Here is a 27,586-nt window from a genome sequence, read left to right on the forward strand (position 1 = left end):
TATGAACTAACCAGTACCCCAGAGCTCCTGTCTCTAGCTGCATATGTATCAGAAGATGACCTAGTAGGCCATCAGTGGAAAGAGAGCCCCCTTGGTCTTGCAAACTTTATATGCCCCAGTAAAGGGGAACGCCAGGTCCAAGAAGTGGGCGTGGGGGGTAGGATAGTAGTGGGGAGGGTATGGGGGACTTTTGGGATAGCATTGGGAATGTAAATGAAGAAAATACCTAATTTAAAAAAATAAAGAAAAAAAAGGAAGGAAATCATGGCATACACTGTGTCATAAATGGATTGATGCTTGCAGGATGCTAATTAAAATGAATCAGTGACAAGACAAATAAAAAAAAATGTCATTTAAGAGTTGTCTCTTCTTGCCTCTGCTCCACCTTCCTTACAAATGTACTTCTATTCTGTCAATTCTCTGGGAATAGATTTAAATCACCACTGATGGCTTGATCTCAGCCCTTTAGTAAGTCTGAATCCTGCAATTTGGGACTTTCCCCTGGTGTTTACTTTGTTGGCCAGATTCCTTGCATTTGTTCTATGTGGTTGGGACATCCTTTAATAAATTACTCATTTTGATATTGTGTGGAGGGACCTAAATGAAAATGGAAATAGTTTAAGTCAAATTTCCTTTCATTTTTTGTGGATTTGTTTTACTCTGGGTCACATTTGCCTCATAAGATAATGAAATTGAATTCAAAGGGATTATCCAATCAAAGATGTGAAGTTAAGTTTCAGAGGTTCTGTGGGTGTACCTCTTAGTTCTTGGCACACATGTGAGTTTCACCACGTGATGACAGAATATTTGGAAACATTCCGTAATTTCTTGAATTTTTATTTAGGTTTAGGAAATTTTCCTGCTGTTGTGTTTGTGACTTAATTGCTGTTTTATCTTTTCCTGGCCACCTTTAAGAGGCCGTCTTTCTCTGCAGTTACACTGATGACTGATTCCCTACAGTTCTCTATACAGCTCCTTCCCTATGTTCTCTGATCCCATCTACACCATGCGATACAGACACTTAGGAAACTTATGCTCACAACGAACTTGAACAGCTGTCGAGTGTGTTGAATCCATGTTGAATGCTCTGCAGGCAGTTCACAAGAACTATATTAAAAGTTAAACTCTTCGGCACTTATTTAGATTGATGGTACTTTGATGCAATCTAAGCTCAGAACTTGAGACTTATACGCTTGAATTTCTCCTGATCTCTTCACCAAGTTAAAGACTATCTAGTCTTATGTGTTCTACTTTTTTTCATGGGTTCCTCAAATATTGCTTGTGTGCATGTTATGGGTCATGTACTTTACTAGATCTTGTGAGTAGAATATTGGCCAAGAGAGATATAATGCTTTTCCAAATAAAATCTAGAACATTTTAAAGAAGAGAAAACCTCTTTAAACAATTTGGTTTTTAAATTTAAATTCTTAATTTATTTTGGAGAATTTCTTACATGATAACTGTATTTACATCACTTCTACCTTTCCCTCACCCCAAACTCCTCCCATTGCCCCCACTCCCTCTCAAATTCATTACCATTTCTTCTTTAATTATTCTTATTATGCATAAATGTACTTATGCACACATATGTATACATATATGTACATGTATACATATATGAATATATAGAGATATATATTCATGTACATATATCTGTATGCATACATTTGTAATAACTGTTCTCCAGTTGAATTTATGGCCTGATCCTAAGAAGATAATTTATATCCTATGGCCAGGGAGGTCATAGACCTGAGGAAGGAACTTAACTATTGTTTCCTTAGCTCAGATAATATGGTACCAAAGTGCCTTCGAAATACGTGCTTATACCGTCTAAGAAATACTACCCTTAGCCTTAGAGAAGCTTCCTTGTGCAGTGAACACAGTGACTTCACAGACTCATAGCTACTCAAGATGTTGAGAATTAGTGGTTATTGAGTGGTCAGCCTTAAACAATGCTTTTATATAAGCCCTCCTCAGTCTCGGGTACATCATTTGTGAGGGAATAAATAGAATTGAGGGGCTGAAAGATAGGGAGAAAGCCTGCAAAATACCCCATTCTGGGCATGACACAGTCCTTATAAGTGTGACCTCACTGTTGCTACAGTGGTCTGTACTAGGCTTGTGCAAGACTGGGCCAGTCAATAGTCAAGAATTAATCATTCTGGGGTACATAGGGTCCCATTGTCCCTGCTGAGTTATTGGACACTTACATTCTAGCAGTTATTGTAATTTGTTGTCAAATGTTACTGTCATTTATAGAATCACTGCTGACCTCACCAGGCTCCACTGGATAGTCACAATCACATGGTCATACTGACAGCCCTGGTTAAACTTAGTGGGTCACAAAGAGAAAGAAAAACCATGACTGTGGGGAGGGACCTAAGAGAAGTAGGAAAATACCAGAATGCACTGTTAAGAAGCAACCTGAATTAATTAAACAAACAAAACCCTCCATTAATCAAATGTTCAACAGTAGTAGATTACATGATTAAATTATGGACACATGAAATAGGACATAAGATTACAGAAAATGAAGAGATCCCCATATTCACACATCTAAATGAGCAAATTCCAAAATTTTAGTATTTAGGAGTATCATAGAAAAGTATATGATAGTTCATTTATACAAAGTTTTAAATGGAATAGAACTTGAAGTCAAGCCTTTATAAGTATGCAGTTTCAAAAGGTATAAAAGAAATCAAAAGGATAACCAATATGGAATTCAACTCAGTGGCTACCTTTGGTGCCTGGGACTGGGCTATTGAAGAAACATAGTTAGCGAATGTGCTTTTCTTGAGCTGAGTGGTAGGTCTTTGGACATTAATCATTGTTATTACCAGTGTTGCTATTATTATTATAATTTAAACACTTTATAGATTCTTTCATGTGAATGATCTATTTTATAATAAAAGTCTAATTATAGGAAGAAAAGTTTTTTAAAAAATGACTGTTTTGGTCTCTACAAGGGCCTTGCTTCAGAGCCATGCTCAAGTCATTGTGTAAAATGTCTTAAGATTTTTCAGAAATAAAAGCTAAGGAAAGCTCACTTTTCCCAGGTAGTTTTCTTCTCCTTGTGGTTGAAATATCACCCCATGCATTTTTCTCTCTCATTGTCTCTAACTAATGTAGATAAAATTCTAAGCCACACTCAACTCGAGCTGGAGTTTAGTTACCTACATCATCTGAAATGAGGACATTCTTCCTGTGGACTCTATGTCTTCCAATGGTGCATCTTTAAAATTAAAACTGTCATTTTTCTTGATGTACTTATGGAGGTAAAAGAGAAAATACATTCATATATTCACATATAGTCACATAAATATATAGTTGCACACGTGTGAATATACATGCATAAATATGAATATAGTAATTATTCCTCCCAGTGTTGAGGAAATTACATGACATACTATGCATAATAGAAATACACAGAGTGCCGGACGTGGTGGCGCACGCCTTTAATCCCAGCACTTGGGAGGCAGAGGCAGGCGGATTTCTGAGTTCAAGGACAGCCTGGTCTACAAAGTGAGTTCCAGGATAGCCGGGGCTTTACAGAGAAACCCTGTCTCGGAAAAAAAAAAAGAAATACACAGAGTATAAGGAACAGGTGACTCTCCTCATGTGTATGGGACCCGAGAAGCTAATCATCAGTGTAGACCCAAGAGTAGGCTTGAGCTTAATGTTCCATTTTCACCCTGTTGGCATCTGGATAGCCTTGAGGAAATTAAACTTTCTAAATATCAGATTGATACACGTTCCAATGAATTTTATATGCAAATGTGTGACAGTTTGTACTGAACATTTCACACAAAGGCTGATACAAGGTAAACATTCAGTGATGTGGTAGATATAATGTGATTAGTATTATCACTACTGTCATCTTAAGGACACAGGGGAGGTGCTGATGATACTGTGCCAGTGATAAAGTTGGAATGCATCCATGATTGTACTCTGCATTTTCATTGGCCCTTGGTAAATAGGTCTTCAAAGGAAAATTTTACAGCTTTGGTTAAAATAACCTTTTTCCTAATGTAGTAATTTTTATGCAAGCTATTCTGTGCACAGAGAGATTTTGAAACAGTTTTGCAGTATTTAGCAACTTGATGTGAAATTTTCCTGAAAGAGCTTTTGGGAAAGAAAAACAGAGAGGGGATAGATGTGATACATAAGTGAGGTGAGGGGCAGGCAATATAACTAGATGCCTCAATATCCCTGAGCTACCATCAGATGAGTCCACAGTGGCACTGTATACATACATTCATACAAATATAGGTAGAATTCTCTTAAGTATCTGAAACAAGAATTGGCAAATCCAGCATTATTTTAAAAATGTTCTGTAAGATCCTAAAGAGAGGATACAGAATTACTGACACATCAGTGAGCAAGTACCAATGACAAAGAAGAAATAAGTGAAAGGAGCAGTTGTTACAAAGTGCAGCTTCACATGTGGGTGGGGATTGTCTGGGTTGTGTTGATATTGACTCCTAAAATAACTGTATTTTCAGCTGTCTCAGTTTTCATTGCTCTGATAAAACACCATAAACAAAAGCAACTTGGAGAGAGGTGGGTTCATTTCAGTTTACAACTCTCAGGTTGTAATCCATCACTGAGAGAAGCCAGGCCAGAAACCTGGAGGTAGGAGTTGATACAGACGCCATGGAGGAGTGCTGCTTACTGGATTTCTTATAGAACTCAGGACCACCTTCCCTAGTGAGCTGGGTCCTCTCACATTAACAATTAATCAAGAAAACACAACACAGACATGTCTACAGGGAGATCTTATGAGTGTGTTTTCTCCATTGAGAGGCCCTCCACCCAGTGACTCTTGATTGTGTCAAGTTGACATAAAACTACCCAGCACAAGAGATAGCTCTGAAACTGTGGAGTCCAAAGTTCCACGTGCAGAATTTAGGAAAGCAGTGGAAGTGCAGGACCTCATCATGAATTTTGTTGTAGCTCCAACACCATTCACTCTCTCCATTTTTCTCATTGTTTCTTATGTCTTGCCACTCACTGGACATTGTTTATCAATGGTTCCATGAGGTTATGGTCCCTCAAACACTTTAGGAGATAGAGGAAGCCGAGACCTTTGGAAAGATGCTTATTAAATTTGAAGTCTCACACATTGTAGATATTAAAGAATGCATATACAGAATCTCATCATATGAATTCAAATTTGTTTAACTACAGGTACTTGCCATATGTTCTAACAGCAAGGATAACAAATTACAGCATGAACTTTGGGAAAATATAATGGAATGATGCCTTGCTAGCTGACAAAGTTTTACAGTCTTGGTAGCATCTCAGAACTATATTTAAGTTTTAACTAAAATTATCTTTTCTAGTTCTTCACTAAATCTTTTTGAGGACCATGATTACTCAAATGTTCAGGCAAAGATTTCCAGATTTGGAAATTTTCTCATGGATGCTAATATAATGAACATTCATTATTTGTCCAGAACTATAATCCAGAGACCAAATTTAATAAGAGCCTAATGGATTTCAACAGAGTAGTTATATAGAAGAAGTATGCATATAGAAGTTTGTAGGCCTAGAATTGCCCTATTTGGGCAGTGCAGAGGATTTAAGGTCTCTTTTTACTTATCACCACCACTTAACTCAGGCTCACCATCACGAATTTCCCATACCGTTTATGTCCCCATCATCATGGTTCATTCTCCCAGAATCTGATGGACTGGCAGAACTGATGATTCCAAAGTGTCATCTGTCTACGGCAATGGTTGTCAACCTTTGGCATACAATCTCTTTGGATGTCAGATGACCTTTAAGTGGGTTTGCCTAAGACCATTGGAAAACACAGATATTTACATTACAATTCATAACAGTAGCAAAATTACAGCCAAAAAAAATAACCAATACAGAGAATAATTTATTGTTGGGGGAGTTAGCCCAACATAAAGAACTGTGTTAAAGAGTCAAAGCATTAGGATGGTTGAGAACCATTGGTTAAAAGTATCTGCACTATGTAGATGCCTTAATTGAGCTAGTGTCCAGACATGGAATTCATTAATAACAACTCAAGTCTTCCAACTATGTTTCATTTAGCTTTTCCACATCAGTAGCTACTTGCTCTTACAGTCTTAAACTCTTCTTCCCAGCCAATAGTACTATCTGGGAATTTGATAGATTGTTTAAGAAGGGGCACCTAATTGGTAGAGGCAGATTGCTACAGTACACTTTTAGGTGTATTGTCTGTCTGGCCCTTGCTTTTCTTTCTTTCTGATTCTTTCTCTGCAAGATGTGAACAAGGTCCATTACGTGCTCACTCTAGCACTTATGAACTTCTTTGTCCTGTCTTCCTTGTCATGGCTGACTAAAACTATGAGTCAAAATTAAACTTTTCTCCCTTAAGTTGTTCCTGTGTAGTGTTTTGTCCCAGAAACAAAAGCAGCTAATATTTAGGTGGAACCTTTGCTTTCTTATAGGTCTCTATTGAAAAAAGAACTCTAACCAAATAATTCAACTATTAGACTCAGACAAATGTGTCTAAAAGAAGATTATTTTCCCAAGAGACACTGTTTTCCTTCTTTGAAGTACCTCATCAAGTCTAGATTCTGACAAGAAGCTCTGGATAGTCAGAAAATAAAATGGAAAAGGCTAAAAGTCAGGACTAGATTTAAATGCACCAGGAAGTAGAGAGTAAAGACAATGGGAGTTATCTGTGAATATGAAATCATTTCTTTAAATCTATCAGTGTTCTTGACATTTATATTGGGTTGGTATCTTGATGTATATATGAATAAAGTTAGTTTGTGATACAACTCTCTGAAATACACAAACAAAATGACTGCTAGTTCTCAGAGAACAAGGCAAAAATAATTACAAAATTCTTCACACTTGATCTTAGCCAAAAGGCTGAGAAGTGATAATTCCAAGATTCTTATCTGAGGAATGATATGAGAAGTAAAGTTACAAACACATTGGTGGTTATGGGGGATGAGGTTGGTTCAAATGCAGATTAGGAATTTTGTAGTAAATCCCAGAGAGTACATCTCAATAAAGAACTTATGTGGTGCTAATGCAAGTCGCCCTTAGTCACATCACATTTAGTAGACATAAGAGATAGTGAAAGAGACAGAATTTAATAGAGTTTGGGAAGCAGGTAGAGACTGCCAATAGCTTTGTCAGTAGGAATCAATAACCAAGTATCAAAGTGTGATATAAAAATGTAATGTGCTCTTTAAAATGCAAGTCCTTAAACTGAATCAGAATTTCTGAAGTAAGGATGAGAAATAAACATATTATCCAATCACCTACAGAATTAGAATGTGTGGAAAAATTAAAAATCAGTTCCATAAGATAGAGAACATGATAGTGCGATTTTTCTCAGAACTATGAATATGCTGGAGGTTAATGGTCATTGATTCACTTTAATATGTGAGTTCTACCACTAATCAGATATAATAATCAATTTATAAAATAAATTCACAACATTGAATAAAAAATCCCAGGCTGCCTTATCATTTAACATATACATTCAAAAACAATGAAACCAGCCCAGGATTAGACCACTAAAAGTCACTCTATATTCTTTTTTTCTTTTTGTTTGTTTGGTTTTTTTTGTTTTTTTGGTTTTTTTTTGGTTTTTTCGAGACAGGGTTTTTCTGTATAGTCCTGGCTGTCCTGGAACTCACTTTGTAGACCAGGCTGGCCTNGAACTCAGAAATCCGCCTGCCTCTGCCTCCCGAGTGCTGGGATTAAAGGCGTGCGCCACCATGGTAATCTCAAATCCAATCATTGGAGAATTGCCCTGAGGACATAACAAGATAGTCCCTGTAGATTTTTAGATTCAAGAAAAGACTTGCCAAATTTCTGTAATGATAAAAGTTTGAAGTGACAGTCTGTTCCCAGATTCTTTGCAAATGAATCTGTCACTATGGTTATGCATTGACCTTACAAGGATATCCACAAGAGAAGATTGTAATCATTGAGGAAAGTTTTCATCTTCAGAAACAAAATGCAACATCCTTATTTTTTAAAAAAAAATTTTATACCAGAGAAAAAGAGTGTCACAGCAAACATTTGCTGATGGTATTACAAACAAATTGAAAAGGAACACAACTGTGCTTCAGCGCGGTATTGTTTACTCTGCCTATTAAAACCACAGGTGAAATTTGGAGCTCTTCTTCTACTTGTTTTGTAAAGATTATTTTGTTCTCTATCAAAATCATAATGGTGCAACCAACTCCATCCGACTCTTCTGATCCAGAATGGAATTACATTAATACAAGCTGATAGCTGAATATAATATAAAGCTGATGACATTTATGAAAAAGGACCTCAGCATACTGTTTTAACAATGTATTCTTCTCTGCTTGACAAATAAAAACATTTATATTTCAAAGTAATTTCCATTTTAAAAATCCCATGCCAAGCTGATAAGGGAAGATAAAATATTGAATTTTAGTACATAAATAAGCTCTTTTGAAACAACAAAGAAGCTTTTAGTAATAGCTTTCATTTAGATGGCATAGTTTCCTCACTGGGAATTCTGACTAGCATACTTTACGAGAATGTATGTGGAGAGTTTATATTCTTTATAAATAAAATAGATGATAGATGTGTAGCATACATATACTGATTTTGTTTTGTAGGACACTTAAACATGGAATTTTAATTGGTTTATTTTCCAAGGTTTCATTTTTAGGAACTTATGCAGAAAAGTCTAAGTTCCAAGCTGTTCCTACTGGAACTTGAGAGGATAAGAAGAAGCTTTGCTTTAAAGAGAGAAAATGGAGAAGAAATCCATGCATGGCTGTAGGGCCACAACTGGACTGGCTCTCTTTTAGAAATGGTCAAATAGCGCTCCAAATGCCAAAAAGCCAAGCTCTCCACTGTGCAGGTTATGTGAATATACACATCTTAATAAATGGAGACAAGAGACTGCCAAAAGTTCTTATAATATTAACAATCCAAACAAAACTATTGGTTGTCTACCAGAAGTTAATAGTAAGACCCCATTGCTGATGATGCCACACATTTTGGTCACAAGGCACAGAGAAATAAATTTGGAACTGAATGAGATATGCTCTTACCTGGCTAACTTTTATTGTTCTAAGAGGTATGATGCAGGCTGTTGTGGGAGAAAATCCATCCACAGTCTTCCCTAACTTAAAGTTCTGTAAGCTACAAAAATGATCTATTTGGCAAGCTGTGTCTTTTATTGCAGTAATGGCTTATCAGTTTTGAGGATAGCCAATAGTTTTATTTGATTTGAGACCTGCTCCACAAGTTGGAACTTATGCCTGGTTTTATAAGCTTATCAGTGAACTCATGGCTATATAAGCCCTGTGGGGAACTAATTACTATTGTTTTGATAGATAGTTACAATGTGAAACTGTCTTCTAAGCACTCACACATACATTCATATATTAGTTCTGGGATCAACCTTCATCAGAAAAACTGTATTGCAGTAGGAAGCAACTAATGAAAAAATAAACAAAAAAAGCACCAAAATCATAATTGTTAAAATTACTGAGAGTTAATGATGTTGGAGTGTTGACCTTAAATAGGGGCTTTATATTACTGAGTCAGAAAGAAAGTGTAACTTAGAAAATGAGACGATATGCTCGTAAAAGGCTCCATCATCACATGACATGAAACAATTTTAGCTGCTTTATTGGAACAAGTTTGAGCCCCTCAACATTTCATCAAGGAAGAGAGGGGGTTCCTTGAGGTTCCATTCCTCAATTATAGACTGTTGGCCAGCAAGAGGTATTGTGGGGGTTTAGACATTTTCTTCAGTGGTGTAGTCACTGATAAGTTTCTTGTGTTATAGTAAATAACATCTGACACATGCTCCTGCAAAGAGCCCTTAATACACACAGTGGGTCTCACACACACACGAAGTGTTATAATTGGAGGGTCTTAGATGAGAGAAGGGTGGGGGAAATGACTAAAATTCATTATATATTATTATTCAAAACTGTCAAAGAATTAAAAAGTCACAAGCCAAAAACAGAAAGAAAAGAAAAGAAGAGAAAGGAGAAGAAAACAAAAGAAAAGAAAGTGGAGTAAATAAATATTTAAAAAATCCCCGGCATGGCATGGGGTTCTTCCCACCTGAGACTATTTATATTCTTGGATGAAAGATAGGGGGTTTTCAGAGGGGAAACCAGGAAAAGAGATAACATTTGAAATGTAAATAAAGAAAAAATAAATTTTAAAAAATAAAGGCAAATAGCACACACACATACACACACACACACACACACACACACACACGGACACACACACGGATACACGAACACATAACAGCCTTTATATTTTTAAGTATGCCTTAAGCAGCACAATAGTTGGACAACTGTCTACCTCCCATGTTGTTAGAATCTACCTTTCTATCCATAACTCAAGTTATTACTATGTTTTATATGGACTGCTCTTAACTCCAATTGGTCAGACCACATGGCCATATTTTTATGGTTCAGCTAACCCATGGTGGCTTTCCTTTCTCCTATCTTGGACATTCTTCTTCCATGGTGGCCTCCTTCTCTGTCCTTGACTTGTCAAGCTCAAGAAACCTAAACCCCACCTCTGTCTCCCCTCTCCATCTATTGGCTGTCAGCATCTTCATTCAGAAATCAGAATTAACATGTGGGCAGTGTCCCAGCATGCAGACTCCAAGTTTCTGGGGGCCCGCATATAACATTACAATAGACAATAAAATACAAAACTTTAACAGAAAAGGAAAGAAGAAAAGGAAAAGAGACTGCATAATCTTCTTGACTCTTAAGGTCCAATCAAGTTGAAAACAATATTAGCCATCACAGAATACAGAGTTAAGAAACAGAGTCATCTGCTCTTATGCATCAGAAATGGGTATTTGAAAGTTGAAATTAAAGATATAACATAATTTATATAAACAGCCTTAAATGAAATATTTAGTTGTGAGGAGTGTATTCAGTAAATATTAGCAAAAACATAAAAGCTGCGGAAATATTGAGAATCAAATAATGGATAATGCCCCATGTTCATGGATGGAGGGATTCATTAAGATTCAGATTCAGTTCCTCCTTTAATGAATTATTAATCAGATTTGTGTTGAGTTACTTTCTAGGTATTCAAAGAGTCCTAAAGTTTATATGGAAGAAAAAAAAAGTCCAAACAGTCAACATAATACTGAAGAAGAACAACGCTGAGCAACTGACTCTACTACCTACAAAATATATCACAAAGCAAAAGACAGAGTAATCAAAAAGATGTGGTTGTGGTAAAAAAAAAAATAGAAAAATAAATACAAAGAAGAGAATGGAGGGCCCAGAAATGGATGTGAGTCAGTAGAGTCAATTGGTCTTTGACAAAGGAGTAAGAACATTCAAAAGAGAAGCAACAAGCTTCCAAGAATATTAGATACTAAGAAAGAAATCTAGATACTGATGTTACATTTTCACAAAGAAATGAACTCAAAGTAGGTTGTATACTTACATGTAAACATAGAATTGAAGAGAAAGAAAAAACCTCTAGAAAACAAGATAGAAATTTAGGTTGCTCTGAATTTCTTGATATGCTTTCTGTCTCTAGCTGCATATGTATCAGAAGATGGCCTAGTCGGCCATTGTTGGAAAGAGAGGCCCATTGGTCTTGAAAACTTTAGATGCTTCAGTACAGGGGAACACCAGGGCCAAGAAGTGGGAGTGGGTGGGTAGGGGAGTAGGGGGAGGGTATGGGGGACTTTTGGGATAGCATTGGAAATGTAAATGAGGAAAATACCTAATAAAAAAAATTTAAAAAAAAACACAATCTATGATGAACTGAAATTTGAGAAACTGTAAACATGTTGTTCTACTAAAAGGCACTTTTATGGGAATAAAATGGAGCAATGGAGAAATGAATCAGAAGTAAAGAGTATGACTGCCTTTTCAGAGGACTGAAGTTCTATTCCCAGCACCCAAAGGCAGCTCACAACTGCCTACAATTCTAGTTGCAGTAGATCATATGTACTCAGGTGGCCTTCATGAGCACCTGAGCTAACATGTATATTCACATATATAAACATAACCCAGATGCATGTAGTTAAAAATGGGAAAATAAATTTTAAAAAGGTATGGAATGGCAAATCAGTCATTGGAAGAAAGTATCAGGAAACACAATCTTCATACAAGACATATCAAATTGCTGCAAAAGAGGTCTTAACACCTCAAAAGTAAGAAACAGGTTAAAAGTAGGCAAAATACCTGAACAATCATTTCTCCAAAGATGATAAATAATAAAAGGTGTTTAACAAAATATAGAATAGATTATCTCATGAGGAAATTACAAGTTAATTTCCTGAGATTACTGGGAAAAGTTACTGGAGACTAGTTGGAGTGACTGAAAACTGAAAAAAAAAAGTAACACTGATAAAAATAGGTGTCAAAGGGTCAACAGGAACTCTCATTAATTGGTGATGGAAATGCAGAATGGTATGGCCACATTTCAAAGGGAAAAGAAGACATATTTCTTTTTTAATTCCTCAAAAATTCCATACATGCATACAATGTATGTTGACCTTCTCAACATCTCCCTTTTCCCTCTTACACTGAAGCCATCCTCAATATGATTCCCTTCTCAACTTCATATTATCCTTTTTAAAAAATCAATAACCTCCCCCAATCCAGTTAGGGCTACCCATATGTGCATGGGTGTAGGATCTTCCACTAGGGCACAGGAAACTGAAAAGTGGTGATTTCCCAAAGAAATGTGACTTTTCTTTTTTTTTAATTAAGTATTTTCTTCATTTACATTTCAAATGCTATCCCAAAAGTCCCCCATGCCCTTACCCCCCACTACCCTATCCACCCACTCCTACTTCTTGGCACTGGTGTTCCCCCATACTGAGGCATATAAAGTTTGCAAGATCAAGGAGCCTCTCTTCCCACTGATGGCCGACTAGGCCATCTTCTGATACATATGCAGATAGAGACATGAGCTCTGGGGGTACTGGTTAGTTCATATTGTTGTTCTACCTATAGGGTTGCAGACCCCTTTAGCTCCTTGGGTACTTTCTCTTGCTCCTCCATTGGGGGCCCTGTGTTCCATCCTATAGATGACTGTGAGCATCCACTTCTGTATTTGCCAGGCCCTGGCATAGCCTCACGAGAGACAGCTATATCAGGGTCCTTTCAGCAAAATCTTGCTGGTGTATGCAATGGTGTCAGTCTTTGGAGGCTGATTATGGGATGGATCCCCGAGTATGGCAGTCTCTAGATGGTCCATCCTTTCATCAGCATTTAGCTACCAATGGCTCTTCAACTAGGGGTAGGGTCTTGTGAGACCTTCCCTCGCTCATGCTGGAATTTTTGGCTGTATTAATATTGTGCAGGTCTTGTGCAGGTAACTACAGATTCTATGAGTTCATCGGAATAACTGCAGGATCTCAAGGACACGATTTAACAACACTTTTTTCTATCCACTGGCTCTTAATAAAGTCAGACAGTCTTATAGTGCAATGTAGCAACCTTATTCCTAGATGCTTATCTAGGTATGTTGGAACTTATTTTCACATGGAAATCTGCAGTATTATTTTATAGTAGCTTTACTTATATCTCCTGAACTGTAATCCACCAAGATGGCATTCGAAAGGAGAATGAATAAACAAATTGTAATATATCCACAAATGCAATATTTTCTAAGCAATAAAAAGAAATGGGGTTTGAAGCCACTAAACCAGGTTAATAGACCTTTCCACAATTTTGTTGAAGAAGTCAGTCTGAAAACATGGTGCAGGGGAGTTTCTGTCTATAGGACATGCTGAGGAAGGAAAATGCAGAGAGACTTGTCAATGGTTGCTGGAGGTATGGAGAAAAGAAGATAAATGTTGGTGTGCAGATTTTTAAGTCAATGAAACTGTTTTGCATGGCACTGAGGTAGCATGTATGTGGCCTCATGCATTTGTTAAACCCATAAAATTGTCTAATACAGAGAATGCACCTTAATGGAAATTATGGCCTTTAGTTAATAATTAAATTCCAATATTAGTTCATTGAGCAAAGGAAATTAATATGGAAGGGAGAGAAAAGATATGTGTGAACTGTTTGTACCCTCTACTTTCTAAAGTACTCTTACACGGTAAAGCATATTACAAAAAATATCAATATTCATAATATAAGAGATCACCAAATTATGGGGAATAAAGTTGACAAAACAAAATCTTTAACAATAAGAATTAAAAAGCTTTGATGAAATTAAAAACTAAGGGATATAAAATATTCATGCAATTGATGCAAGATGCAATGCACATGTAAATATAAATGCTAGAGACGTGAAATATCTTGAAAGACATAAAAGGCAATTATTATTCCAGAACACATAGGACAGGCAAATATTGCAAAGACATCATAAAACACCATCCATGGAAATAAATAATCATAAATGAAACTTATTAAAATTAAAATTTTCTATTTGGTAAAATGCACTATTATAGAAAAAGTAAGGAATTCAAGCATCTGAGATAAATATGCACTGAACATGGAGACAGGGAAATTTTTGTTAAAAATATATAAATATAATCTGGCAAATTAGTATTAAAAAGGTAAAACAAAGCAATATAAAAGTAGACAAAACCTCAAAAAAAGATATATCAGGGAAGTGTATAAACACATGTTGTTATTAATATAAAAATTATGGTAAATTATGTAGATGTACAACATTCACAAAAAAATTTCATGACTTCTGAATTCATTTTAAAAACTTAAAAGACAAATCAGAGAGAAGACAAGGTTGCCCACTTTCTCAGTAGCTATTCAATATAATACTAGAAGCAATAAGACAACTAAAGGCAATTATTATTCCAAGGAGATCAAGTGGATTCAAAATGGAAAGAAGTCAAAGAATTGCTATTTGCAGATCATGTGATAGTGATCTCAAAATTTCTACTAGAGAACTCCTACAGCCGATAAAGACCTTCAGTAAATTGACTGGTTACAGAATTAATACAAAAAAGCAGTAGCCCTCCTTAATATTAAATAATAAATGAGCTGGGAAAAATTAGGAAAGCACCATTCTTCACAATAGCCAAAACTAATATAAAATATTTTGATGTAACTCACCAAGCAAGTGAAAGTGCTGTGTGACAAGATCTTTGAGTCTTTGAAGAAAAAACAAAAATGAGGAAGATATCAGAAGATACAGAAGATAGAAAGCTCTACAATACTCATTATTTGATAGGATTAACATAGGAAAACTTACCAAAAGCAACCCTGTAAGAGCAATATTCAATTTCATATGGAAACCCCAAATCCCAGCATAGTTAAAGTAATCCTGTACAATAGAAGGGCTTCTGGAGGTATCACCATCCTCAATCTTAAGCTGTACTACAATAAGTAATAGTAAGACAAACTGCATTGTATTGGCCTAGAATACCATGCAGACAGGTTAATCAATGGAATCAAATCAAAGGCCCAGAAGTAAACCACACACATATACACATTTGAGTTTTGACAAAGAAGACAAAAAAACATACAATGGAAAAGGGAGAACATCTTTAACCAATGGTGCTGATCTAATTGGATGTTTGCATGTGGAAGAATGCAAATAGAACTATGTTTGTCACTCTGTACAAAACTCAAGTCCAAGTGGATCAAAGACCTCAACATAAAACTGAATACACTAAATATAATAAAAGGAAAAGTAGGGAATAGCCTTGAATATATTGGTATAGGAGACAACTTCCTGAACAGAACATCAACAGCTCAGATATTATGATCAATAATTAATAAATGAAACCTTATGAAACTGAAAAGCTTTTGTAAGGACAGCAATAGGACAAAACTGCAACTTACAGATTGGGAAAGAACCTTTACCAATATTACATCTAACAGAGGACTAACATCCAAATATATAAAGAACTCAAGACACCAACAAACCAAATAACCAAATTAAAATGCGGTACAGAGATAAATAAAATTCTCAACAGAGGAATCTTACATAACTGAAATGCACTTAAATGTTTAGTATCCTTAGTCATCATGGAAACACAAATCAAAAGGACTCTGACACCCATCAGAAATGGCTAAGATCCAAAACTCAAGCTGGTGAAGATGTGGAACAAGAGGAACACTTGTCCATTGCTTGTGGCAGTGCAAACTTGAACACCACTAAGGAAATCAATTTGGTGGCTTCTCAGAAAATTGGGAATAGTTCTACTTTAAGACATAGCTATACCACTCCTGGGCATATCCAAAAGATACTCCACCATATCACAAGGACACTTGCTCAGGTATGTTGGTAGTAGCTTTATTCATAATAGCCAGAAATCAGAAACAACTTAAATGTCTCTCAAGTGAAGAGTTGGTAAAGAAAATGTAGTACATTTACACAATGGAATTTTACTCAACTATTAAAAACATCATGAAATTTGTAGGCAAATAGGTGGCACTAGAAAATAAAATATGGAGGAAAGTAACTCAGACTCAGAAAAACACCCTTAAGTGGATATATAAAGATAAAGATAATGATATATAAATATAAAGATAAAAACTATAACGCACAGGATAATCATGCTACAGTCCACTGACTCCAAAAAGCTAAGTCACGAAGAAGGCCTAAGGGAAGATATATGAATCTCACTGAGAAGGGGAAATAAAATAGACATGGTGGGGGTGGATGGGTAGAGAGTACTGGGTGGGATGGTGTAGGCAGGGGAGCAAGAGAGATCAAGTGGGGAGAACTGGAAGAGATAACTAAAATTTATGGGGGAGGGTCTTCTCTGGGACTAATTAGAAACCTAGGTCAATGGAAACTCCCAGGAATCTATGAGAGTGTCTGTAGCTAAGACTTCTAGCTGTAGAGGATATGGAACCTGAAAGAGCTAACTCCTGTAACTGGGCAATACCTCCAATATAAAGATAGGGATACCAACCTAGCCACAAAATTTTCAACCTATAATTTGTCCTGCTAACAAGATGTGCAGGAATAAAGCAAGAACAGAAACTGAAGGAACAGCCGATCAATGACTATCCAGCATGAGACCCATGCCATGACACTATTAATAATATTCTGCTACACTTGCAAACAGGAACCTAGCTAGCACCATAAATGTCATCTGACAGGCTTCATCTAGCAGCTGATGGAAAAAGATTCAGAAACTCACAGCCAAACATTAGTTGGAGCTCAGGGAATCTTGTAGGTAGGCACAGGAAAGGCTGAAGGATCCAGAGAGGTCAAGGACACCAAAAGAAATCCTACAGGATCAACTAACCAGGTCCCATAGGGACTCACTGAGACTAAATCACTAACCAAAGCATACAGGGAAGGGACCTGGGCTCTCTGCTCAAATTGATGCTCTGATCAATTATGCTCCTTGATCTTTATGTAGGAATCCTAACAACTAGATCAAGGAGTGTTTCTGACTCTGTTGCCTGACTTTAGATCCCTTTCCCTTAACCAGGCTGCTTTGTCTTCTCTCAATAAAAGATGATACACCTAGTCCTACCCCAACTTGTTATTCCAAGGTGAGATGATTTCTATGGAAAGTCTTCTCTTCTTTGAGAAGAAAGACAGGGGGGACTGAGAAGGGAGATTGAGAAGGAGTGACTTAGAGGAGAGAAAGGAATTAATTAATAAAAATGTACAGTGTTAACATCAGCAGGGGTTTTGAGATCATATTATGGTAATGACTCTTTAGATGAAAATATTAATGCTATATTACTCTGGAATCTAGAAGCTTCTTCAGAAGTTAAACATATATCAGTTTTATAACCTATTGATCACGTTCACAAGAATTTACCTGAGAAAGATGTAATCATATTTCCATCAAAAGTTAAGCAAATATATATATATATATATATATATATATATATATATATATATATATATATATATATACCTCCTTGCACAGGAGTGTTACAGCAAATTTATTCATAAACATCTAACTGTAACAAATCAATTGTCTATCAAAGGGAGGATGGGAAGATAAATTGAGCTAAACTCACAGAATAGAATTGTAATCAGCAGCAGGAAGGAACAAATTGTTGATCAACAACAACTCAGGGACAGTGACAGAGTTTGAACAGTCACAATGGCTTCCTCTCTCCCTGCAGGAGCAAGGGATTGACTAGAAAGAATAATGATGGTATGTTTGGCAGAATGAGAATGTTCTACATCTCTAGTCAGTTACTCATTGGTCATACGCACAATTATCAGTGTGCATTCCAGAATACATGTAAAACCTATGTACTTAACAACTATCCACAAAATTTCACTTATTTTGAGGTCTATCAGGAGGGGGTCAAGTTTTCATGGAAATAAAAAGTGTATGACAAGGAGCAAGGCTCTTTGATAATACTTCATGGAAAACATTGCATTAAAGAACTTTGTGAAGTTGCACCCCCAAACAGGAGTGGTGATGCTTGGCCTAACATCTGACAGCCTAGACCAGGGATGTCCACATGGCCTTTGATGATAACAGTCGGCTACTGCTGCAGGGTCACAGACCCTGACATGGCTTTTGGTGGTAGCATGGGCAAGATTTCACCATGATCTCAGGTGGCGTTATCAGTTACCCACATCAGGCTATTCCTCACTAATATCAAGTCTCAACTTATGTCTTTTTATCATGCACACAGCATTCTGCTTCTTTTCTCTCTTCCATCTCTCTCCTACTTACTTGTTCATCTTAATGTCACCTAGGGCTTCTTAGCATAGGGTCCTCTCAGAAGTTCTGTGCCCCTTCTGCCCATGTGTCCCCCGGCAGATGTTGTCTCCAGCTTGCTCTGCCAACCTGTAGTGCCTGGCACTGATCTGGCGTCCTTTATTTTTCCTTTTTTTAATGGAGATTCAAGCAGACATCTTTAGAACTGTCCCAAGCATACTGGAAATAGCTACCCAGTGAGGGATGCTCATGAAGATGTCATCTCTGTCTCTTAATTCGGGGTCTTCGCCCTCTAATTCACAATTTTACATTCAAAACACAAGATTTCAAGCCCATATGGAGCAATCTTGTTAACATATATTTGTTTTGGCAAATAATAAGTTTTCTGTTCCACTACTAATCATCAGAAGAGTGGCCTTTCCCTGGCTACGTTCAATGTCTAATCATCTCATTGTACTGATAGTTTATCTACACATTGGCCACTGCTTGCTCTAATTATAGGTTAAACAAGAGCACTCTGTAACCAACTCCAAGGAATATTAATTTCAGTTGTATGTGCCTATAAGTTTACATTGAGTTTTATGTTCCTTTATCTAGCCATGAATTATGGTATTGATAACTGCACTGCAATTTAATACTTTATCCCTGTAATATTCTCAAAAACATCAGATTATTATCTTTATCTCATGGTTGCATGGATTTTTGTGGATCATAAATATGGGAAGGATACAATCAGATGAGTCTGGTTTTAAATTCCCCCTCTCTTTCCTGCTTTTAAAATTTCCTTCTTGAATAATCTCTATTAGCTTTAAAATATAACTACTTTTTTTTCTTTAAAGAAAATGTGCATGGGATTCAATAAACCTGTCATCTGTGAAACATTTAAAAAAAAAAACAAAACAGGACAATGAGCAATCATACAGAGACAATAAAAATGTAGATAACAATAATGATGCCTGACATTTTCAAAGGACTTTACAAAGAACTTTATTTTTGTTACTTTAGAACATTAGACTGTGATTATGATATCATAGTATTACCTATAAGGGTTTCACATATTTGTTCAGATATTTCTAAATTATTTTTGTTAGTCTTATTATTGAGCATTTAGTGATGGAGAAACATGTGGCTCACTTGGCAAAGGTCAAACATTTGGCTTCAGCATGGAAGGAACATGATTTTAGTTCGTATGTCCACTTTATGAAACTCTAAAATATTTGGTTGGGATTCTAACCTTTAATGGCAGAACCATCTGTCCCACCTTAAAATTCTAAAGTATAAGGAATCATAGTGGTTTAATGACTCATTGCTTTGCAGTTTTCTACAAATGCATTATCTGCACTGTGCCATGTTAGGATACTGTTTGCTTTCTGTTCATGAAAAGTAGAAAGAATTGTTTGTTCATCACACACATGATGACCAAAAAACATACTGATTTAAATAACTTATTTATTGCCCATATTATTTGATCCAAACCTGAAATCCATGTTTTTGGCTTTCTATGTATCTCCAGATTAGACTCTATATCTTCATTCAGGAAACTTCAGGCATACTTAAGTCACTTTCTTATCCTCTTCCCAGATCTTGGTTGAAGTATATAATAAAAACTCTATTAGAAAAAAAAATGTGCTTTTTCGCAACGGGTTTGCCCTCAGAACGCAGGTGTTGTGAAAGTCACTGCTAATTCAAAGCAAAAATGAGAAAGGAAAAGACTCACATCAACATCGTTTTAATCGGACACGTAGATTCTGGCAAGTCCACCACAACCGGCTACCTGATCTACAAATGTGGTGAAATCGACAAGCGAACCATCGAAAAGTTTGAGAAGGAGGCTGCTGAGATGGGAAAGGACTCCTTCAAGTATGCCTGGGTCTTAGACAAACTGAAAGCTGAGCGTGAGTGTGGTATCACTATTGACATCTCCCTGTGGAAATTCGAGACCAGCAAATACTATGTGACCATCATTGATGCCCCGGGACACAGAGACTTCATCAAAAAACATGATTACAGGCACATCCCAGGCTGACTGTGCTGTCCTGGTTGTTGCTGCTGGTGTTGGTGAATTTGAAGCTGGTATCTCCAAGAACGGGCAGACCCGCGATCATGCTCTTCTGGCTTACACCCTGGGTGTGAAACAGCTGATTGTTGGTATCAGCAAAATGGATTCCACTGAGCCACCATACAGTCAGAAGAGATACGAGGAAATCATTAAGGAAGTCAGCACCTACATTAAGAAAATTGGCTACAACCCTGACACAGTAGCATTTGTGCCAATTTCTGGTTGGAGTGGTGACAACATGCTGGAGCCAAGTGCTAATATGCCTTGGTTCAAGGGATGGAAAGTCACCTGCAAAGATGGCAGTGCCAGTGGCACCATGCTACTGGAAGCTTTGGATTCTACCTACCACCAACTCGTCCAACTGACAAGCCTCTGAGACTACCCCTCCAGGATGTCTATAAATTTGGGGGCATTGAGACTGTCCCTGTGGGCTGAGTGGAGACTGGTGTTCTCAAACCTGCCATGGTGGTTACCTTTGCTCCAGTCAATGTAACAACTGTTGAAATGCACCATAAAGCTTTGAGTGAAGCTCTTCCTGGGGACAATGTGGGCTTCAATGTGTCAAAGATGTTAGACGAGGCAATGTTGCTGGTGACAGCAAAAACGACCTACCAATGGAAGCAGCTGGCTTCACTGCTCAGGTGATTATCCTGAACCATCCAGGCCAAATCAGTGCTGGCTATGCTCCTGTTCTGGATTGTCACACAGCCCACATAGCATGCAAGTTTGTTGAGCTTAAAGAAAAGATTGATCGTCGTTCTGGTAAGAAGCTGGAAGATGGCCCCAAATTCCTGAAGTCTGGTGATGCTGCGATATGGTCCCTGGCAAGCCCATGTGTGTTAAGAGCTTCTCTGACTATCCTCCACTTGGTCATTTTGCTGTTCATGGCATGGGGCAGACAGTTGCTGTGGGTGTCATCAAAGCTGTGGACAAGAAGGCTGCTGGAGCTGGCAAAGTCACCAAGTCTGCCCAGAAAGCTCAGAAGGCTAAATGAATATTACCCCTAACACCTGCCACCCCAGTCTTAATCAGTGGTGGAAGAACGGTCTCAGAACTGTTTGTCTCAATTGGCTATTTAAGTTTAATAGTAAAATGTGAGGAGCCGCCCTCACATTCGCCATTACAAGATGGCGCCGACATCCTGTGTTCTAAGTAGTAAACAAATAATCTGCGCATGTGCCGGGGTAGTTTTCCACTCCATGTGCTCTGCCTTCCCCATGAGGACAACTCGGTCGATGGGCTGCAGCCAATCAGGGAGTGACACGTCCGAGGCAAAGGACAATCCTCCATAAAAGGGACGGGGTTTTGCCATTCGTCTCTCTTCTCCTCTGCCTCCTGAAGAAGTAAGCAATAAAGCTTTTGCCGCAGAAGATTCCGGTTGTCCTGAGTGTGTTCTTGCTGGTGGGGACAAAAGCTCGGGATAGTAAAAGACTGGTTAATGATAACAATGCATCGTAAAACCTTCAGAAGGAAAGAATGTTTTGTGGACCATTTTGTGTGTGTGTGTGCGTGTGTGTGTGTGTGTGTGGCAGTTTTAAGTTATTAGTTTTCAAAATCAGTACTTTTAAATGGAAACAACTTGACCAAAAATCTGTCACAGAATTTTGAGACCATTAAAACAAGTTTAATGAGAAAAAAATAGAAAAAAAATGCATTACATCATAAACTTGAAAACCACCCTAATCTAATATCTAGAAACTACAATTTTAGGGATAGAGAAAAGAGTAATTCCTCCAGTTTAATAAATCAGAAATCTTTTGTATGATTACCAGTAAACATTTTCAGAAATATTTTTAATAAAAATATTATATCACAGAGACAATAAAATAATCTCAGCTACATGAAGCAAAATAGATGAATTTTAAAACAGAAAAATAATAACCACATGATACTACATTCAAAATGAGTCTTCTTTAATACATAGGTAACAAAATTAATGCAGAAATGGTTTCCTATTTAGTATAAATTAGTCAAGGGAAAAAGTTAAGAGAAAATTCCACATAATTATTATCTCTTCTGAGGGGCCAAGATGGGAGTGAGGGATATGAACAACCCATAAAATAAACAAGGTCTGATGAAGGCAAGAGGAGAGGTGGCAAGAGAATGGAGGTCCCCCTGGAATAAAAGTCATAAGAGGGAGAGAGAGGTAGGAAACTGGAAGTAAGAGGGGATCCAGGAAGGGTATGAAGGGGTAGGATCAAGTGTGTGGAGAGACAGAAGACATGGGCTGATAGCCATGAGAATAAATGGAAATCTTCAGCTGACAGGAGTGCAGAAGTGGCAGGCATCTCCAGGACTAGACAGAGACATGGGATAAGAGAGGAAACCCAGGAATCAATGGGGGTGACCTTAGCTGTGGCTCACAGCATTGGGGATATGGAATCTGAAAAGGCCATTTCCTATAGCCGGGCAGGAACCCCAGTGATAGGGACACCAACCCACTCAAAAAAAATTTTGACCCGTAATTTGTCCTATCTACAAGAAATTCAGAGACAGGGGATGGAACAGAAACTGACAGAATGGCCAACCAATAACTGACCCAACTTGACATCCATCCTATGGGTAAGCACCAGTCCCTGACACTACTAAAGATACACTCATGTGCTTGCAGAAGGCAGTTTAGCATGGCTTTCCTCTAAGAGGCTCCACCCAGAAGCTGACCCAGACAAATGCAGATACCCATAGCCAAACAGTGGATAGGGACTCTTAAAGAAGAGATGAAGTAAGGATTGAGGGCACTGAAAGGGATAGGAACTCCACAGGAAGACCAGCAGAGTCAACTAACTTGGACCCTTGAGGTTTTCAGAGACTGACCCACCAACCAAAGAGCATACACAGGCTGGACCTAGGCCACCCCACACATATGTAGCAGATGTGAAGCTGGCTCTTTGTGTGGATCCCAACTGGAGCAGGGTCTATCCCAAATGCTGTTTCCTGTCTGTGGGATTTGTTCTTCTAGCTGGGCTGCCTTGTCTGGTCTAAATGGGGGAGGATGTGCTTGCTCCTGCAGAGTGTTGATGTGCCAGGGTGGGGGGATATGTGGGGGACTCCACCCTATAAGAGGAGAAGGGGGATAAGGATTATGAGAGGGGGCGATCTGAAAGGGGGCAGCAATCAGAATGTAAAATGAATATAAATAAATAAATAAATAAATAAATAAATAAATAAATAAATAACACACTTGCCAATAAGTAGATATTTATCAGCATAGGTAATTAACATATTAAAGTCATGGGTGTTATTTTATCAGTATTTTCATAGCTTAAATATACATTCAGTTTATGCCTAGTGTATACAAGTCCATCCTTGCCTACTACTGAGTAGGTTATGACCTAAGGCTGGAAAAAATGTTCCTCTAGAATTTACCAGACTTTCTGGTAGTGATACAAATTATTTAAGCACAGAGTTTTGTGTCTAATATATTTTAAAAATTGCAAATTGGGCCAGTGATATAGCTCAATTGGCAGAGTATTTGTCTAGCCAACATGAACCCTGGGTTAAATCCCCAGCACCATATGTCTATAATTCCAGAATGTCAGAGGTGTAGGAGGGTAGGTTAGAAATTTAAGTTCATCTTTGACTGCATAGTGAATTTCAGGCCAGCCTGGGGTCATGAAAATTTATCTCAAAGAAGAAAGAGCTGGGGGGGGGTGTAAAAAAAAGAGAAAAAAGAATACAGCAAATTACAGATTATTTGTGATCCTTGTTTTGTAAATATTTTTGTATGTTAATATGCAATGTGACCATCCAAACGGGGAACCTTCTCCACAGTTTTATGACCCTCTTGGAACCTTCTCCACAGCTTTATGACCCTCTTAGTTTAGGTTTCTATTATGAAAAGACACTATGATCCTGCAACTCTTATAAAGGAAAACATTTAATTGGGACTGGCTTATAGTTCAGAAGTTTATCCCACTATCAGTATGTTAAGAATCAGGACATGAAAAGACATGGTACTGAAGAAGGAGCTATGAGTTCTACATCTGGATTGGCAGGTAGCAGAAAGAGAGAGACTCTGGACCTAGGTTGAGCATTTGAAACCTCAAAGCCCAGACACCAGTGACACATTTCTTCCAACAAGGTCACACTTATTCTAACGAGGCCACACCTCTTAATAGTTTCATTTGTATGAGCCTATGGGATCCCTTTTTATTCAAACCACCATAATGACCTTCACTCATCATTAAACAATTTGAGCTAGTGCATTATGGGATGTGTTCCCTTAATGCTTCTGATAACGACCCTCTTTCATTCTTAGCATATATGCTGAGTGGGTTATATTTAAAATATTAATGTATGCATATATGTAAGCAATAACAATGACAAAAGACACCATGAATTTGAAAGAGAGCAAGGAGGGGTATGTGGGAGGGCTTGGAGAGGAATAGAAAGGGAGGTATAATTTTATTATAATCCCCAAAATAAAAAAGTAAAATAATTCTGCATGTGATTCTTTTTTTATTAGATATTTTCTTTATTTACAATTAAAATGTAATCCCCTTTCCTAGTTTCCCCTCCAAAAATTCCCTATCCCCTACCCGCTACCCCTGCTCCCCAACCCACCCACTCACACTCCCTGGCCCTGGCATTCCCCCACACTGGGGCATAGAACCTTCACATGACCAAGGGCCTCTCCTCCCATTGATGACCAACTAGGTTATCCTCTGCTTCATATGCAGCTAGAGCCATGAGTCCCACCATGTGTTTTCTTTGATTGATGGTTTAGTCCCTGGGAACTCTGTGGGGTTAGTTCATATTGTTGTTCCTCATAGGGGGCTGCAAACCCCTTCAGCTCCTTGGGTCCTTTCTCCAGCTCCTTCATTGGGGACCCTGTGCTCTGTCCAGTGGATGGATGCGAGCATCCACATCTGTATTTGTCAGGCATTGGCAGAGCCTCTCAGGAGACAGAACTATCAGGCTCCTGTCAACAAGCTCTTGTTGGCATCCACAATAGTGTCTGGGTTTGGTGGTTGATTATGGGATGGAACCCCAGGTGGGGCAGTCTCTGAATAGTCATTCCTTCAGTCTCTGCTCCGAACTTTGTCTCTGTAACTCCTTCCATGGGTATTTTGTTCCCCCTTCTAAGAAGGATTGAAGTATCCACACTTTGGTCTTCTTTCTTCTTGAGTTTCATGTGTTTTGCAAATGTGATTTTCTTAAACATAACTGCTTAAGACATATGAAGCACCGCTCTATATGTCTATGTATCCTGTACCCTCCAAATACCCTGTATTCCTCATAATGTGCCCTTATTAAATGTTATTTCCCTGTACCAGGAAATAAAAAGAAAGAAAGAAAGTAAGTAAGTTAAGGTTTCAAATATTTCATTTAGTTGGATATTTGTCTCCTGAATTTATTGTTTTTGTAAAGCAATCATTACCATTTTTCTGTGTTTTAGTAGAAATCTGCAAGGAGTATTTGATTTTAGAGAAATAGACTTTTGTCCAAGGACTGTTGATTTATAATTTATACAAGGTAATACTCTCTAAGTTTCAAAAACATGACTTAAAAATGACTTACAGATGTAATTTAGAGAGATTCATCAATAAGTTGGGTCTGACAAATGTTTCAGAATCCTAACAGATTAAGCCATTACTAATGATTAAACACCTTCCCTGGCAGTATATTTGGAGTCCATGGGTTTAGGCAGCCACCGTGTCATGAACAGTAGATATCCTAAGCTTTATCTACAATGAGAAACTTAAACAAGGATGAGAAGTTACCAAGGACAGCTGCTTTCTCCCTTGCCCAGCTTTCCCTTAGAGTTTTCATTTGGATTCTAAGTAGTGTCAATTTAGGGCCAACCCTCCAAATTTCATAAATATGCCTTTAAGAATAACATGTATTCTATTAATTCTATGTGTCTTAGTTACTACTCTCTTGCTGTGGATCGAGACCATGATTGCAGGCAGCTATATTATTAAAGAAGGTGTTTAACCGGGGGCTTGCTTGTAGCTCCTATTTAAGACCTATCAGAATTACACCTGACTTCTAAAAGCTAGAAGGGACTGGATGATATCTTGCAACGTGTAAGAAACTACAGATGCCAACCTAGATTACTATATCCAGCAAAACTTTCAATCACGGAAGATGGATAAAACAAGATATTTCAAGACAAATCTAAATTCAAACAATATCTGTCCACGAATCCCATGCTATAGAAAATACTAAGTAGAAAACTGCAATATTTACATTTTCGCTGAAAATCCAGCCAACAGTGAGCAATCTAAAAGGGAGGCCCTTGCAGATCAGTAGAAGGAAGTTAATTGAATTTTAGCTAAAATTCCACATTTACTTACAATGCAAACAAGTGTAAGCCATCCATTACTTTAGTTAGAATATAGAACTGAAGCTATATTGTAAGGGACCATGATTCAACAAAGAATGATACCCCAGACTCAATAGTAAGTAAACACAAAGAGCTTTTTATTCTGCAGAAGTCTAGCATGCTGGGATCTCCCATGACCAAGATAGAAAGACAGGCAAGTGAGCTCACAGGCTAGTCACGGGCTCATTTTAAATCACGTTGCAATTCCGGAGTAGATAAACTTTATCTTACCCTATCTCTAGGCATTCTGCAACCATTCTCTGGGCACGAAGGCCGGAGCCTGGGTTTATTTTCTATTAGTAATTGACTTTCGTGGGCTTTCCTGGACTCGCATAATTCTTAGGCCTAGTCTCATTAATTGCCAATTTGAAGTCTGTCATGAAATCAGCCTACCCATTTCAATATCTTAAGTTTAGCTAGTGTTTTAAGTATCCACCTTTTGGCAATGAACTGAAGAAGTATTAAAAAAGTATAGCAAAGTAAAAACAAAATTCGAGGCTTTTGGGCCCAGGCTTGGGAGTGTAGCCTTTGTGGCTTAGTGCTCCAGGTACTGGTCATAAAACAGATAGCGACATTCCTCCACCTACCCGCTTCCTGGGTTCAATTCAAAGAA

At 37.7% G+C, this 27,586-nt stretch overlaps 2 pseudogenes; one reads left to right on the plus strand and one right to left on the minus strand.

Moving 5' to 3' along the window:
* Positions 1-6,729: 6,729 nt before the first annotated feature.
* Positions 6,730-6,885, minus strand: LOC115029506 (annotated as a pseudogene).
* Positions 6,886-20,282: 13,397 nt separating this feature from the next.
* Positions 20,283-22,115, plus strand: LOC110310596 (annotated as a pseudogene).
* Positions 22,116-27,586: the final 5,471 nt, after the last annotated feature.

Source organism: Mus caroli, chromosome 15 (assembly GCF_900094665.2).
Source record: "Mus caroli chromosome 15, CAROLI_EIJ_v1.1, whole genome shotgun sequence".
NCBI classification, from domain to species: Eukaryota; Metazoa; Chordata; class Mammalia; order Rodentia; family Muridae; genus Mus; species Mus caroli.